This window comes from Pinus tabuliformis, chromosome 1_1, assembly GCF_031772625.1.
Source record: "Pinus tabuliformis cultivar Carrire ecotype Pingquan chromosome 1_1, CPIR1, whole genome shotgun sequence".
Classification (NCBI taxonomy): domain Eukaryota; kingdom Viridiplantae; phylum Streptophyta; class Pinopsida; order Pinales; family Pinaceae; genus Pinus; species Pinus tabuliformis.
In genome coordinates, this window is record NC_142297.1 from 343,527,339 (window position 1) to 343,542,519 (window position 15,181).

Consider the following 15,181-nt stretch of genomic DNA (forward strand, 5'->3'; position numbering starts at 1 on the left):
TTTATGGCCTTGTCTAGTACCTATGGCCTCTTAGACAATCAAGATTGAGCTCAACTCACCCTAGCAAATGAAAATAATGCTCAAGGGGAGGAAACGACTCTAGTAAGTAGAAATCCACCCAAGAACGTTAAGAACACTCTAGGTAAGGAGAGAGAAATTCTTAACAGTCGTAAAGAAACCAAATTTAGCAACTCCTTGAGGAAATGCAAACATTTCAGAACTGTGGTAGTTGATCTCTAACTCAATAAGAAAGTGGATTATGAGTAACTCAGAGCTGATGCATTTCATAGAGCATCAATCAATCAAGAGTTTCTGAATGATGCTAATAGAAATTCAATGGAGACTTATTTATTTAAGCCATGAGCACAAAGACAGGGAGCACATTAATATAAACTAAGGAGTAAGAATAATGATATAATATAACTCATTTACCATAAGTTTATTATATCTTAGGAACATATATTAGGAGAGCCTAGCACATTTCCTTCATTATCAAAAGAGAGATGTCCATGTGCAAATTAACCCTCGCTCCATGTGAGACTATTGCAACATAACTGCTATGGGAAAAGGAAGGAATTGGTCATGGCAGTTAAAAACTGAATTGAGCTAGTTTCAGTGTTGTCCAATTAGGGCTATTACATCTTGTCATAGGCAAAGATTGCAGGACATTTCAACATTACAAAGGCAACAATCCAGGCATAGTCACTCTTTGTTTAGTTAAGTCAAAGCTCATGGAGAATGATATCTAGGTGTTTTAGCCTATATTCGACCTCTTTTGGGTAGCAACCAAGAAAGTGAAAAAGCTCGAAGTCTATAATCCAACGGGAGAAGAAAAACTGAGGATAAAAAGAAGTCTACAACACTTGAAGAAACCGAAGTCTGTGACTAAGCTGAATCTCAATCTAAAGCTATCTATTTGCAGTAGGATCTGAATATCTGTGGTAAAGAGTCAAGGGTTTGTTGTAGTAGCCGAAGATCAGTAATAGAAGGCAAAGAGTCTGTAATTGGAAGTCAGTGTATTATAATAAGAGACTAAACCTGCAATAAGGACAGAAATTTAGAAGCTGCTTCTGACTTTGACTAGGCAGAGACTCAACTATTGACCTTGACTTAAAGAGGAGGGTTGACTTGGAGGGACTCTTTGGTCTTGTGTTGGATATCTCATTTTGAATAAATTCAATAAGAGGAGGATTGTTGGGTTTTCCCCTATTGAGAGGTTTTTCCCTGCCTTGAAAGCCTAAATCTTTGTGTCTCATACTTCTTTGTGTTCTTGGAAGAACAATTTGTGTAATTACTTGATGAAAGAGAAATATTAACTAACAAAGAAAAGAATACTTATATAGGAGTTTACTTCCAACTATGAAGGAATACAATGAGGACATAAAATTTGTAAATCTTAAACTTGGCTAGGCCACTGCACCTCCAAAAACTTGACTCATTAAGCCATAAACTAGAAACCTTCTGTGGAACTCCAAAAACAAATGAATTAGAATGAATTATCAACCAGAATCAAGGGCCTTTACACTTTACATTTGACAATCTATTGCAGTATGAATATTGAGGTCACAACTATTCATTTATATTGCACTGTTGTAAGAAAGGATGATCATATTTTATATATTTTCTCTAGTAAGGCCTACACTTCATCATTGCCAGCTCTAACCAAGGTTTCATGTTCCCATTGTAATGAACAACAGCTGCATTGCCAATCTCTGAACAGTCCATGCTAGGATTATATCCTAAACCTAGCAAATTCCAAGACTTCTCCAAAGGATGGGTCAAGCGATAAAACATTCAATCCAAGGGGTAGTTTTCCAAGCTTCCACAACATTCTATCCTCATTCCAACATACAATAAAAGAAAAACATAGAAATCGAACAAAGAAAAAACCATTAAGTTTTCTAGCTAATTACTTCGAATTTACTTCAAATACTTTAAAGTAAGCATCACAGGAATTAACATAAATAAACCACACTACACACTTACCGTGTTCTGCCACTTGTGATATATTCTAGTTATATCTTCTTTCTCCCATTCTTTGAGATCAAATACATTCATCCCATATGCCCAACCACAACCATTAGGATCAAAGTGCCTGGCTATGTGGGGATTGGAAAAATTAAGGTATTTGTCAAGCCAGCGAAAGCTTTCTCCACAAGTTTCCACTGAACCATTAACCTTTCCATGAAGATCTACTGACCACAAGGGTGTCAAATCTTTTTGCACCACAATATCATCATCCAAGAAAAGGATCTTGTCCATTTTTGGATAACTTGTGGATGTAACGACCCATCTATAAATACAAAGAACGTAAGCATAATAGCAGGTATACGGTACATGCATATGATAGCTACATATGCATGTGTTGCATACACCGCACTAGTATTTTATACTAAATTGATTATAAGTGCTAAATACCATGACACTTCTTGGAATAGAAGTTCTACTCATTCATCAATATTGCGTAATGCATGGTTTAGATCTTGAAAGAGGACTATACATATTATATGTTCCAGATTATTGATAAAATTATATTAATAAATTAATAAAATACATATAAGTAATTAATTAAAAAGGGATCCAACTATTAAGTTTATAATGTTATATTTAAAACAAATATATATAAAATAATGTGATATGTTTTAATGTTATAAAGTTATAATGACATGTTATAAAGTTATAATGATACGTTATAAAGATTATAATGATATGTTATAATGTTTTAATAATATATGTATACACAATGTAAGGGTCATATTAAAGGAATAATTAATAAAACCATATGGTTTAAAACATAAAGGGGATTCATTCACGAACTGAGAGAGGACCAGGAGGGGATACGTGGGTGCAGGTCTCTCATCAGTAGGGTGAGTGGTGGCTGCTGATGGAAGGGTGGCCACCGCCAAACCAGAGGATAAAGACCGCAGGACAGGGATTGAGAAGGGGGCAGAAAAACCAGAAGGAAGAATTCGGAAGGGAAGGGAATCAGCCATTGGAAGAGCTTGAGAGTTCTGAGGTTCTAGGCATGAGGGAATAGTCAGCTTCTGTTGAGAAGCTTACTGGATTGAGAAGCCAGGCTCTGCTCAGTCTGGCTGGGAGGATTCGGTCTCTCGGTAACTGGAGTAGCATAGCTGGAGGTATCTTCAACTGCAGGAGTACAGGTAGGTACCTCAGCAGTCCCATTAATTGATTTTGTTAGGTTTCTATTAAAAATGTTACAGGTTCATGCTTTAAATCCCTTACTGTCTTTTTTGCATCTGTTTATCAATTCTTACATATGGTATCAAAGGGTTGTTCAAACCCTTTCGACCTCATAGTCCCTGCGTTGTGGTCTGTGTAAGCTTCACTTCATCGTAACAGTAGAGAAAACCCCATCATCCCAATTCCTGAATCTCCACTTCTGGACAAGACGCTGGTCTTGCTGCAGATTCTGAATGACACCCTTGATGGCACCATCAAATACAAAAGAAAAAAAAAACCACCAACCTCTCGGCTAATTTTGTCATTACTCTGAATGAAAACCCGAGAATCCGTCCATAGTCGTAACTTTAGAGCGGCTCCAGTTCGCTTGTATTCCATTCACAGCATCGATAATCTGGACGTGGGGGGGCCGTGGCAGCCGTGGGAATGGATCACACACCCTATTATTTTATGACGATTATTTGCGTCTTCTATTGGCTATAATCTCTGCCACGGCGGTCGTCTCTCAGGACCAAGGCTGAAAAATGATATGGCGTTCATCTTTCAAACGAAGCCCTGATTCTTGGCCCACTCGAATGCACACTTCATACCCTAACTCTATTATTTTTGCCTCTGTTTCTTTACATCAGATCTCATCATTCCGTCATTTTTTTCTTCCATGGTCACTGTCTACATTCTCTTTATATTAGGGAAAATTTCCTTATTCGCTCTAAGAGTTTACCAATCTGTTTAAATTGTCTTAGCGGTTAATCCCAACAAGTCTCTCTAATTTTATTTTTGTATCGTCTACTAAACAAAGGTAGGAAATTATTGGGCATAAATTCAATGTATTCTAAATTTATTTTAGCCATTAATTTATCCAAAAACATCACTTCGTTTGATACTCGACCGAGAAACTAGTTACGTGCGCCCTGTCCCGCTTCTCGAAGTGTGCTGGCAACAACGACACTCTGCGAACGTTACTCTCGTGACGGCCAGTATCCTGGCGTATTTCTACAATCAAATCTTTATTCACATAAACACATAAGAAGAATAGAACCCCTTACTGATTAATTGATGATCACATCTGCAATGGAGCATCAGACTATGATGATTGCAGTGGCCACTGGCTTTTTTCCGTATTAATGTTTTATTATACCACAATAAGCAGGTGGAATAGTAGAACCAAGAAAACGGGGAGTGTAGAGCAAGAGTTCTAAGAAATGGCAGAGTCTAAATGTTCGATTTATTTTTGGGTTTTCACCAAATGTGTAATACGGTTTTTGGTGTGATAGTGATTTTCATCACTTAAATTTCATTTTAAATAGCTTCAGCGTATTGAAAGAAACCATGAAGAACTTGAATCGTAAAAATAAAATGACTCACATTTACAATTTTCATGGAATTCTGAGCAAAATTGTTGGAAAATTTACCAAAAAGGGGAAAGAAATCCAACGTTTAGACTACGCTCCGAGAAATCAGAAGGAAATTATGGCACTGACAATCACAGACTGGCTGAAGCAGCGATCGGTTCAATAATTGTGGGACAGGTGTTGCGGGTTCGGTTCTCCTCGCTAACACGCTTGGCAAGGATGGAAGACGTATTCATGTAATTGAGAGAGACCTGAGTGAGCCTGATAGGATTGTAGGGGAACTGTTACAGCCAGGTGGATACTTGAAATTGATTGAACTGGGACTTCAAGATTATGTGGAAGGAATTGATGCTCAGCATATAATAGGGTATGAATTATTCAAGGAAGGAAAGGACACCAAAGTGGCATATCCATTAGATAACCACCATGCAGATGTAGTGGGAAGGAGTTTCCACAATGGGCGTTTCATCGCATATTTCTTTTGGTTTGCAGCCAATCCTACTCACAATCAACTGTAGTAAAAGCAAATGATGTTGCATTGCTCTCAGAATCTTCACCTTCTACTATATTCAATCTTGCCCTGCCTTTTGGTTAGCATCTACATGAACATCTTCATTGCTTTCCGTGAATTTATCATTTGATATAGCTAGCCTATTAACTTCAGCCATGAATGCCAATATGATCAAAATTCCTAATCATTTGGTTCAAAACAAAACCATTCAAAATGCCAGATTTATCAATGAGTTGAGTACTCTTTGCAAACCACTGACATCATAGCACCTCTCAATCTGATACAAATTCCATTCTTCTGTGATATAAATTTACTTGACAGCTGTTGCCTATTGCCAGAACAGGTATAAGATGGGCCTGTTTATCAATCTTAAACCCATCATTCACTGCCCTGTCCAAATGAATAGCAAGAGTTGGTATTCTAAGAATGGGTTCTTGGATTCTAACAGGTTCATGTGTATATGAATCAACACCATCAACATTTCGCTTTACCATCAGACAGCCCGCAACATTCAAATCTCGATCAAACCAGGTGTGCCATAATCCACCCCCATACAGTTGAACACCTATTTACCTGTTCCATGCTTATTCAATGATCGAAATATGGCACTGTAGACTGATTTATTGGAGATCAGATATATTAGTAGCCATCCGCATTTTTAGTTTGGTTTGAAAACTGTCTTTACTATTAAAATATCTTGTTATGTACTAGCCATTTCCCATTATCATCACAATAAATTGATCTTCTATATTACATTTAGAATATTCCAAAACTTAACGTGATTTGGTTACATTATAGTTTTTCCATGTCTCTCTTCCACTGTATTGGTTGAGGTCTGACCACTCTTTAAAATTTTAGGATCACTCCGTGAAGCATATACAATGTGCAAGTCCTAGAGCTGTCTGAAGTAAAGCCTGATTGCAAATTTTCATTATGTGAAACCCTCTCAACACTGCATCCTCTCTACATATTGACAAGAATGTTTAGGATCTATATACTTGGTAATAGTGCCTTTTGTCCTCGGTCACTCGAATTTCAAGTAGGATACTGTAGAAACATTAAAAGAATCATTTTTTACCTTGCCTGATCAATTGCAATATATAGGCCACTGACCTACATTTTATGTACAATTTGACTATTGATCTGAATTTACCCTTCAGTTTGACCCCAACCTACATTTATGTATGGTAGACTGCTGAATGTATCTCCTCTAGATTTTAATCATGACATGTCTATGGTAAATTTTCCCGGCTAAAGGTCAAACTATTATGGAACCAGAACAATCCTTCATTTATTTATTTATAGGTTTAATCCATATCTAAGTAATATATTCAAAAATATAAATATGTATGCCCTTCTTTGAAGGTAATAGCTATATTGAGCTGTGACGGGTTGTTGCCGATGTTCATTGTAACGAGGATTTTACATTTTCATTTTGTGAATGCTATTTAGTAATAAATTTTAGATGATCTACCTTAGGAGCTAATGACCATACACTTCTGCATTATTCATATTAGGTTAGAATAACCTACTCTAGGACAAGGAGGTCACGAGACCACCCTCCTTGACCTCGGTACCAATAAGATCTGCTAGCAGATAAAAATAGCAAAAAATATACCCTTTATGAATGTGAAGTTGCAAAAAAATTTATATGTTAAATTCGTTGTCTACCTCAAAATTTTTATAGAATTTTATTTTGATCAGGAACCATTACAATGGTAAAGACTTATGAGAGATGACGACGTCATCGGGTAGCATCACCATCATTAATGCCACCACATCGCCATCATTGTTGTGGGGGAAAGTATCCAACTCGGAATGACCCTAACCCACTCTAAGGGTGACAGTTCCTTAGCAACAGCTGAAAGCAAAGCTATCTAAAGTTTCTTCTTTATGACATGCAAGAGATAAAAGGGAGAGATCCACTTACCGATGTCTTGCGCAAATGGTCGATCCAATCTCCTTTTTTGCCTCTTGCTCCCAGCTCCAAGTCTTTTCACGGGCCCAGCTACACGAGATCCTGCAAATAAGACAAGAAAAGGAACTACAAGAAGCATGCATGTATAAATGATTCAAGGATTAGCATAAATCAAAGACGCAAGTAAGACAATACATCATTGAAACACTGCGAATAGAAGAAACCTCAAATGCTTTATTAATATATGGAAGTAAGGTTCAGGCGGTGATACAACCATGAGAGGTCCAATCCAGCATCACCTTCCCGACGGAGAGAAATCTCTTCTTCACCTCCCTCAAGCAATCACCCAATACTCTCAACTACAAACCAACAGCGATTCTTTGCACTGAATTCCGCCCTCCAGATCCCATGGGATGAGATCCTTATATAGAGTTTTGGAGTGAAGATAAGCCAGCTTGATGTGTGACTTGTTGTCCTCTTCAACTCCAGTTGTTCTTCAGTTCTTCACTTGGAGTTTCTGTCTTCCACTTGGAGTTTTAGAAGCTCTTAACTCATCATTAGGCGAATCTTATGATCAAGTGTCTTTTTGGAAGCTTCCTGGGCACTGGCACTTTGAGAAAAAGATTCCTCCACATGTCCAAGTACGCCCAACGCAGGTAGCCTTTGTTCTACCTGCTATGCAACGCAAGTAGCCTTTGTTGTACCTGCTATGCAGCGCAGATGCCTAGTGGAGCAGCTGCAATGATCCAAAACTGACCTGTTTTTGAGTGTTTTTCAGTGGAGAACTGATTTGTAGTGCTGTGGTTTGCTGACCTTGTTCCTCTAAGGGTAAGAACAACTTGTTTAGGGACTTTGGATCCCTTAGATTATTGACATTTCATGCTCTATGCTGTAAGGCACAAAAATGTCTATAACAGTTGCCCCCTAAAGTATGAGGTCGTTTATCGGGTGAAATGCTTTATTAGGAGGATCCGAAGTTCATTCAATCGTCGGGAGGTGACCTGTAACAAAATACAATACAATACATTATCTTTTCATACTTTCTTTTCATGATCTAGCTGATGCGGGCATTTCCCATGCTCAGCTTTATAAATACATTTGCTGTACATAAACAGACGATCGTCTGATAAGAGACTGATAATTCTCTGCTTTTAATTATCATCCTTTTAGTAGGATGATCATCTGCTGCACATGTCTATGTTTTTATCTCCTGAATATATATCGCAGCCCGGATGGATGAAACTAGATCCGGGGTCTTCAAACTTGTCCGATCTTCACATTAGTACAAGTCGATCCATGTGAGAATTTCCTGAAGTCGAACATGGAAAGACATCGCTTGATTACCAGTCAATAATGTAAACTGTTAACAAGCGCGAGAGGAATCACCGATAATGATGATGACCCTCAAGGTACTGCAGCACAATTCACGTGGTGTGAATATAGGATCTGACGTCGAACACCACGCAAAGTCTCCTGGTCGAAGGTCATTAATGTATACCTATCGCCGGGAGTGAGAAACTTGCCATTGAGGCATGCAAGCTTCAAAGTACTGAGGGGGTGTTCCTAGATCAACTTCTTGGATAATGAGCTGATGTCGACAAGAAGTGATCCGTCAAAGGAGGGCCTTAATGAATCCCACATCAGTGACACGGAACGGAGCTAGTGATGATGGTGAAAACGATCTGTGAAATATGATTCAGGGTGGCGGTCATGGAAGGATGAAAGATGATGTACGGTAGTGGATGGGACCCGGTTGACACTTTCTGAATGACATCTCTTGAACATATAACGACACTGATGTGATGGATCGGTAGCATTACCCCATGTATGGATGGTATGGCGAGACCATGGTGAAGGGACCGGTGAATGATAATAACCCAACCCGATATTTACGGAGGCAAAAGTGTCATGTTCAAGAGCGACTTGCTACCATTAAGCTTTGAGGTTCTTCCCAATTTTCCCCAGTCATTTCTGACCAGTACCTCTTTATTTTTTGACAAGCTTGAGGAGGATAACATATGCTTGATCTATAACCTGCCCTTCGGGCAAGCCCATCGCTATGTTTTTAATGAGCCTAGCGATAGGGAAACTCGTTCTTGTCTAAAGACAAGTTTGTCGCTATCTAATATTTTTAACGAGTCCAGCGACAAAGACAACTCGGTCCTTTTCATTTTTAGAGAGTCTGAAAAGTGTACATAAAGTAGACTCCAGGGGTCCTTTTTCGTCATCTAATCCCTTAAGTCCGAAAAAGTATAAAACAATACAGAAGGGATGAATGTTCGATATCTTTATCGAGCCGAACTAGACAAGCGCTCGATCTTTTTGTGCAATAATCCCTCAGGTCCAAAAAGATTAAAATCTAGAGGAGGGATAGCTCTTCCGGTCCTTTTAACGAGCTGGAAGGCCAAAACTCGGCAAACTTTTCATTTTTTACGAGTCAGTGAAAAGAGCTCAAAGAAGACTCGTCTTTTGAGGAACGAGTGATAAACAGGGATAGCAGCAGATTCCAGGTACAGGTTGGAATTTTCCAATCACGGCAGTATTACAAGGATGGCTAGGTGGAATCACTCTTCGCAGCTGTTCCTCAAAATAGGTAAAAAATCAAGTGGATGTGAATGATCGGCCAAATGAAAAGTGGAGGTGACGGTGCACAAACACGACCAAGGCTTTTATGGCTGATGAATTTACGGTCTCAAATGGTTATTTACCGGTTCATTTTTTCTGAATGAGCTTGAACTCTGGGGGAAGCCTGCTCACAAGCTTATGTTTATTTTTTAACGAGCATGAATTTCCGCATTAAAACTGCTCGGATCTTGCGTTTATTTTTTAACGAGCATGAACTTTGCCAAAACTGCTCGTTTGATAAGATCAAATTCATATTTTACCATGACTAGCTTTTTCTTTTCAGAGATAGTACTGTATCATCAATTGCTGCAACAAACTTTGTTAGAAACGGATAACATGAAGTAAAAATACTAATATTTTACTTTGAACTACGTAAAAAGCAATTTAAAAGATGTTTTTACCTCTCATTTTACCATTTCATGTGCATTTGGTTTGTTGGAGCTTTGGAGGTGCCTCTTCCTCTTGATTTTTCACCAGCTGATTTCGGGAGATTCTGTGGACGATTTTCAGCGCCGTTTCACCAGGTAGGAGCTAAACCCTAGCTCTATCTTTTCATGGTCTTATTTCTCAGTTTCATGCTTGTTTTCCTGCCCCCATGAGCCCCTGGGGTTTCTCTAGGGCGCTCTGCCATCAGCGCAGGTGCCCTATATCGAAACCTGCGTTGGGGGTCCTCTTTTTCAAAGGCAGTTTGTTCCCCAACGCAGGTAGACCCTTCTCTACCTGCGTTGGGCGCAGAAAACTTCTTGGTTGCATGTTTTTTCATGAGAATTTTGCCATTTTCTTCACTGAGTCAGGGATCTTACTCCTCCTCTTGTTTGTTTTGCAGAGTTTATTGGAGCAGAATGACTCTTACGTGGCGAGAACGAGAGCATGAAGAGGAGGACATGATTGCCCTCCATGATCCTGTTACTGTGAGCGCGTTGCGGAACTGTGGCTTGCTAAAATTCTTCCGCATATCTAGCATGAGGGCACAGATACGTTTACTGCAGTACCTGCTTGATGCTTGGGATCCTGTTAACCAAGTGTTCCAGATTAGGGGCAAGTCCATCCCTTTGACCATAGTGGACATTTACTTCTTGACTGGGTTGTCAAGGCGGGGTGCCCCCATATCCCTTTCCGGTTCGGCCCGAGGGAGTGATTCCGTGAAAGATTATATCCGTCAGTATTGCAGGGAGGGATCTCAGCCGAGCAGAGACGGCAAGATTTCCATCTGTGATATTACCGACAGGTCCCTCAGGTCTATTCTGTACACGATTTGTAGGATGGCCGGTAGTGCATCCCCTCATGTTGCCAACAGGTCATATGTGCAGCACGCCCTGGAATGTCTTGAGCCGAAAGTTTTTAACTGGTGTGATGCAGTACTGGTTCAGATGAAAAACCAGCTGACCAAAGTAAAGGACAGGAGACTGAAGAACTTTGGCTTCGGTTCAGTTTTGACTGCCTTCGCTTTGGAGAAGATACCCCTGATGCAACCTCAGTACATTATCCTCGACTTGCCATCTCTACTGAGCCACGCATGCAGAGGTGGGTTGACCACATGGCTAGACATGCAGGTCAATCTAAGATTACCTTTACTGATGCCTTCTTTAGGTGGTTCGAGCGACAGGATATGGCTTTTTCCGAGTATCCATATATTGGCATGGACTTCCGAGGTGATCCGGATTTGGTACTACCGGATGGCGAGCAGTGGGGTGATCTCGGTAAATATTTTGACCTTATCACTGTTTACTGTTTTTATTTATAATGTCCTTGTGCTTTACTCTATCAAGACTCTAATCAAACTCATGTGTGCATGCAGATGTGGCCCCGTCCGTCCAGCAGTTCGTCCGAGAGTTTCGGCTGCTGCCCCAGCAGGGGAGGCTCCAGGGAGAGCTATTCTCCGTGACCTTGACTTGGCTGAGACTCTTGCAGCTGTGCAGGAAGGTCGAGGGTCTTACCTTCGGGATTCCGGATGTACGGATGACGAGTTGCCTCTACGATTGCAGCGACATACTGCTGGTGTTCCTAGACGATGGTCTCGTCTTCTGCGCATGATTGCACAGGCCGTGGCATGTTATCATGAGCATCACTAGGCTAGGGTGCCCCCCAGCCATTTTTGAGTTTTGGGGTCATATGACCGATTTTGTCTTGGTTACAGAACATTATATGTAAACCGTAAACAGTTATATATATTTTTGATTTTCGGGGTTTATTCCAGTTTTTATGTGATCCATGTATGAAACATCGATGATGCTTCTCTTTTATCAATTTGCAAATGTCTATCTAACACATAATTTGCTAATGAGTCGGTTAATGTGTTTAAGTTTCTGGAAATGTGTTGATATTGGATAAAATCAAACTGTCTTTCCAAGATTTTAACTCTTAGGAACTTGCGATAAATAGCTGGATTTCGGACAGAGTAGGTACCATTGAGCTGTAGTACCACGAGCTGTGAGTCTAGCCTGACGACTAGCCGGCGTATGCCATGGGTGATGGCATCAGAGAGGAGCTCTATCAACGCGCTATACTCAGCGATATTATTTGTTGATTGACCAATACATACCCCCCTGAAACTCATTAACTCGCCGCTTGGGTTAAAAATGGCCCATGCTGCTGAGGATAGGTTCCTCGAACTACGACTCGCTCCGTCAGCATATCCAACCCACGGTTCCAATGGATTTGACATCTGCAATAAGTGTAAAAAGTGGATTACTTAAACCGGAACAAACGCTTTAGCGAAAACAAAAATGTAACAAAAGCATACAGGTTACTATTAGGCATAGTAACGCTTAAGGTACAACCCGTTGCGGGGTTGCGCCAGTGGAATTCCGTCATAATCTACCAACTCGTAGGCACCTTTTGCTAACACACTTTTAACAATATAAGGGCCCATCCATAAGGACTTGAATTTCCCAGCTCCCAATTTATCGGATTCTTGGTCATAAAGCAAGACCAAATCACCTTCCGAGAAGACACGAGGTTTGACATTTTTGTCGAACTGCGCTTTGACTTGTTTCTTATGGGCTTCGTTGGCCAAGGCGGCATCACGACGAGTTTCATCCAACTGGATTAACTCCAAGAAACGAGCTTCTTCTTCTGAGGTTCCGGGGAGGAGATCAATTGCGAGTTTAAGGGACGACTGGATACACTGGATTGGCAGGATCGCCTCCAGGCCATACACCAGTTGAAACGGTGTGAACCCAGTGGCATTCCTTACCGATGTTCGGTAGGCCCACAAGCCGAGTACAGGATCAAATGCCATCTTCTTTTGTGAACCCCCACCATCCTTTGCAGCATGCGCTTCAGGACTTTGTTGATCGCTTCAACTTGTCCGTTAGCTTGCGGATAGTACGGAGTAGAGCTGTCGTGAGACAATCCTAGTTTGGCAGTTAATTCAACCATCATGTGATTGCGGAAATGCGATCCATGATCTGTTACTATGGCCTGTGGCACGCCGAATCTAGCGACCACATGATTAAAAAAGAATAGGGCTGCTGTTTCACCAGTGTTATCCAATGTAGGCATCGCCTCGGCCCATTTGGTAAAATAGTCAACTGCGACTATAATATACCCATGCCCCCCGGTCGAGGTGGGGTTACATTGCATGAAATCGATGCCCCACAGCTATTATTGGCTGTAAAGGAGCGGGGGGTCTTCTGGTTTTGCTATCAAAAATCTGACATGCATGGCAACTTCTAACTGCGGTTATGCAATCTTTGAACATGGTTGGCCAGAAGTATCCTGCTCGTAAGATTTTTTGTGCTGTAGCATATCCAGATTGATGCCCCCACAGGTGCCTGAATGACATTCATTCAGGGCTTTTTCGGCCTCCTCATGGGTTAGACACCTTCTCAGGACCGTATCGACACCACGACGGTAAAGCGTATCACCGACGATCATGTAGTCTTTTGCTTGGTATCGAATGCGTTTTCGTTCTGAGTGAGAGGTGTCTGGCCGAAACTTTTGGGTTTGGAGATAAACTATTATAACCACCACTCATCACTTGCTGATATCAGAAACAAACTTTCGTCCACGATCGATTCTTTGGACGTTTCATCGTTATACGATGACGGGAGATCGCATAATAATTCTGCGAAAACTAAAGCTTTCTTTGATTTGGATTTCACAAATTCCAGATCAAACTCTTGAAGGATAGCTATCCACTTTGAATATTTGCCCCCAAGCAACTGTCGCGACAGTATATAAGTCATGGGGTTGCAATCTGACAATACAGTGGTCTTCCTAAAGAGGACATAATGTCGAAATCTTTGAATCGCTTGAACAGCTGCTAATGCCAGCTTTTCAACATGAGAATATTTACTTTCTGTATCATTTAAGTTTTTACTTAAATAATATATAGGGTGTTCAATTCCATCGACTTCTTGAACTAAAACCATCGCAATGGTCGTATCTGCTGCAGCCAGATACAGGTTAAAATCCCTTAGATAGTCTGGGGCGTACATTAATGATGCTTTGACTAGCGCTTCTTTCAAAGCATCAAAGGAAGCTTGTGCAACCTGGTCCCAGACGAAAGGTACATCCTTTTTCAGGAGACGGGTATAACCTTTAGCAAGTTCTGCGTAATTCGGAATGAACCTCCTCAGAAAGTTTGCTTTCCCTTGGAGTTTCTGAATCTGAAGCAAGTTCGAAGGTGGAGGCAAATTAATGATTGCCTGCACCTTGCAAGGGTCGAGACGAATCCCATCCTTGGAGACTATAAAGCCAAGTAAACGACCAGAACCGACGCAAAACACACATTTGTGTGGATTGAGTCTTATTTTGTAGTGTCGGCAACGTAGAAATATTGCTCTTAAATGATGCGGATGATCAGTCCGCTTTTGCGAATGAGCCGGAAGATCGTCGAGATAAGGTTGAACGATGTTCTTGATGTCATGGAAAGCATAATTCATTGCTCTCTGAAACGTCGCCCCTGCGTTCTTTAAACCAAAGGGTAATTTTCGATAAGCGAATGTGCCCCACGGACAAATAAATGCAGTCTTTGACTGGTCCTGTGGGCGGATATTAATTTGATTATACCCGGAAAATCCGTCCATAAACGAAAAGATTTCACATCCGGCGCATTCATCAATTATCTGGTCGATGAAGGGTGTAGGGTAGTTGTCCTTTGGACAGGCTTGATTTACATCCCTATAATCGACGCACACTCGTATTGTTCCTTGTTTTTTCATAACAGGGACAATATTCGATACCCAATCGGTTAGAGGAACCGGGTAGATGAAACCAGCATGGAGGAGCTTTTCAACTTCCGCCTTAATGGCAGCGGCTTTCTTGGGGTGCACCTGCCGAAGCCGTTGTCTCACTGGTTTGACATCAGGATACATCTTAATTTCATGTTCAACGATACTCGAGTCGATGCCTGGCATTTCATCATATGACCAAGCAAAGACATCTCTAAATTCGCGGAAAAGAGCTTTATATATTTCTTGTTCTGAAGGGGAACAACCTTTGCCAACATAAATATTCTCTACAATGTCTGTTTTTGTCGAGATATCTATGGCTATAGTTTCTTCTATATTGGATAGGTTTCTCTCGGAGTCCACCGTATTTACAGTATTTGTTAGGAATTCAAATACT

At 40.7% G+C, this 15,181-nt stretch overlaps 1 pseudogene; it reads right to left on the reverse strand.

Moving 5' to 3' along the window:
- Window positions 1–1,569: 1,569 nt before the first annotated feature.
- LOC149212987 (polygalacturonate 4-alpha-galacturonosyltransferase-like) overlaps window positions 1,570–15,181 on the reverse strand; it is a 30,372-nt pseudogene continuing 16,760 nt past the window's right edge.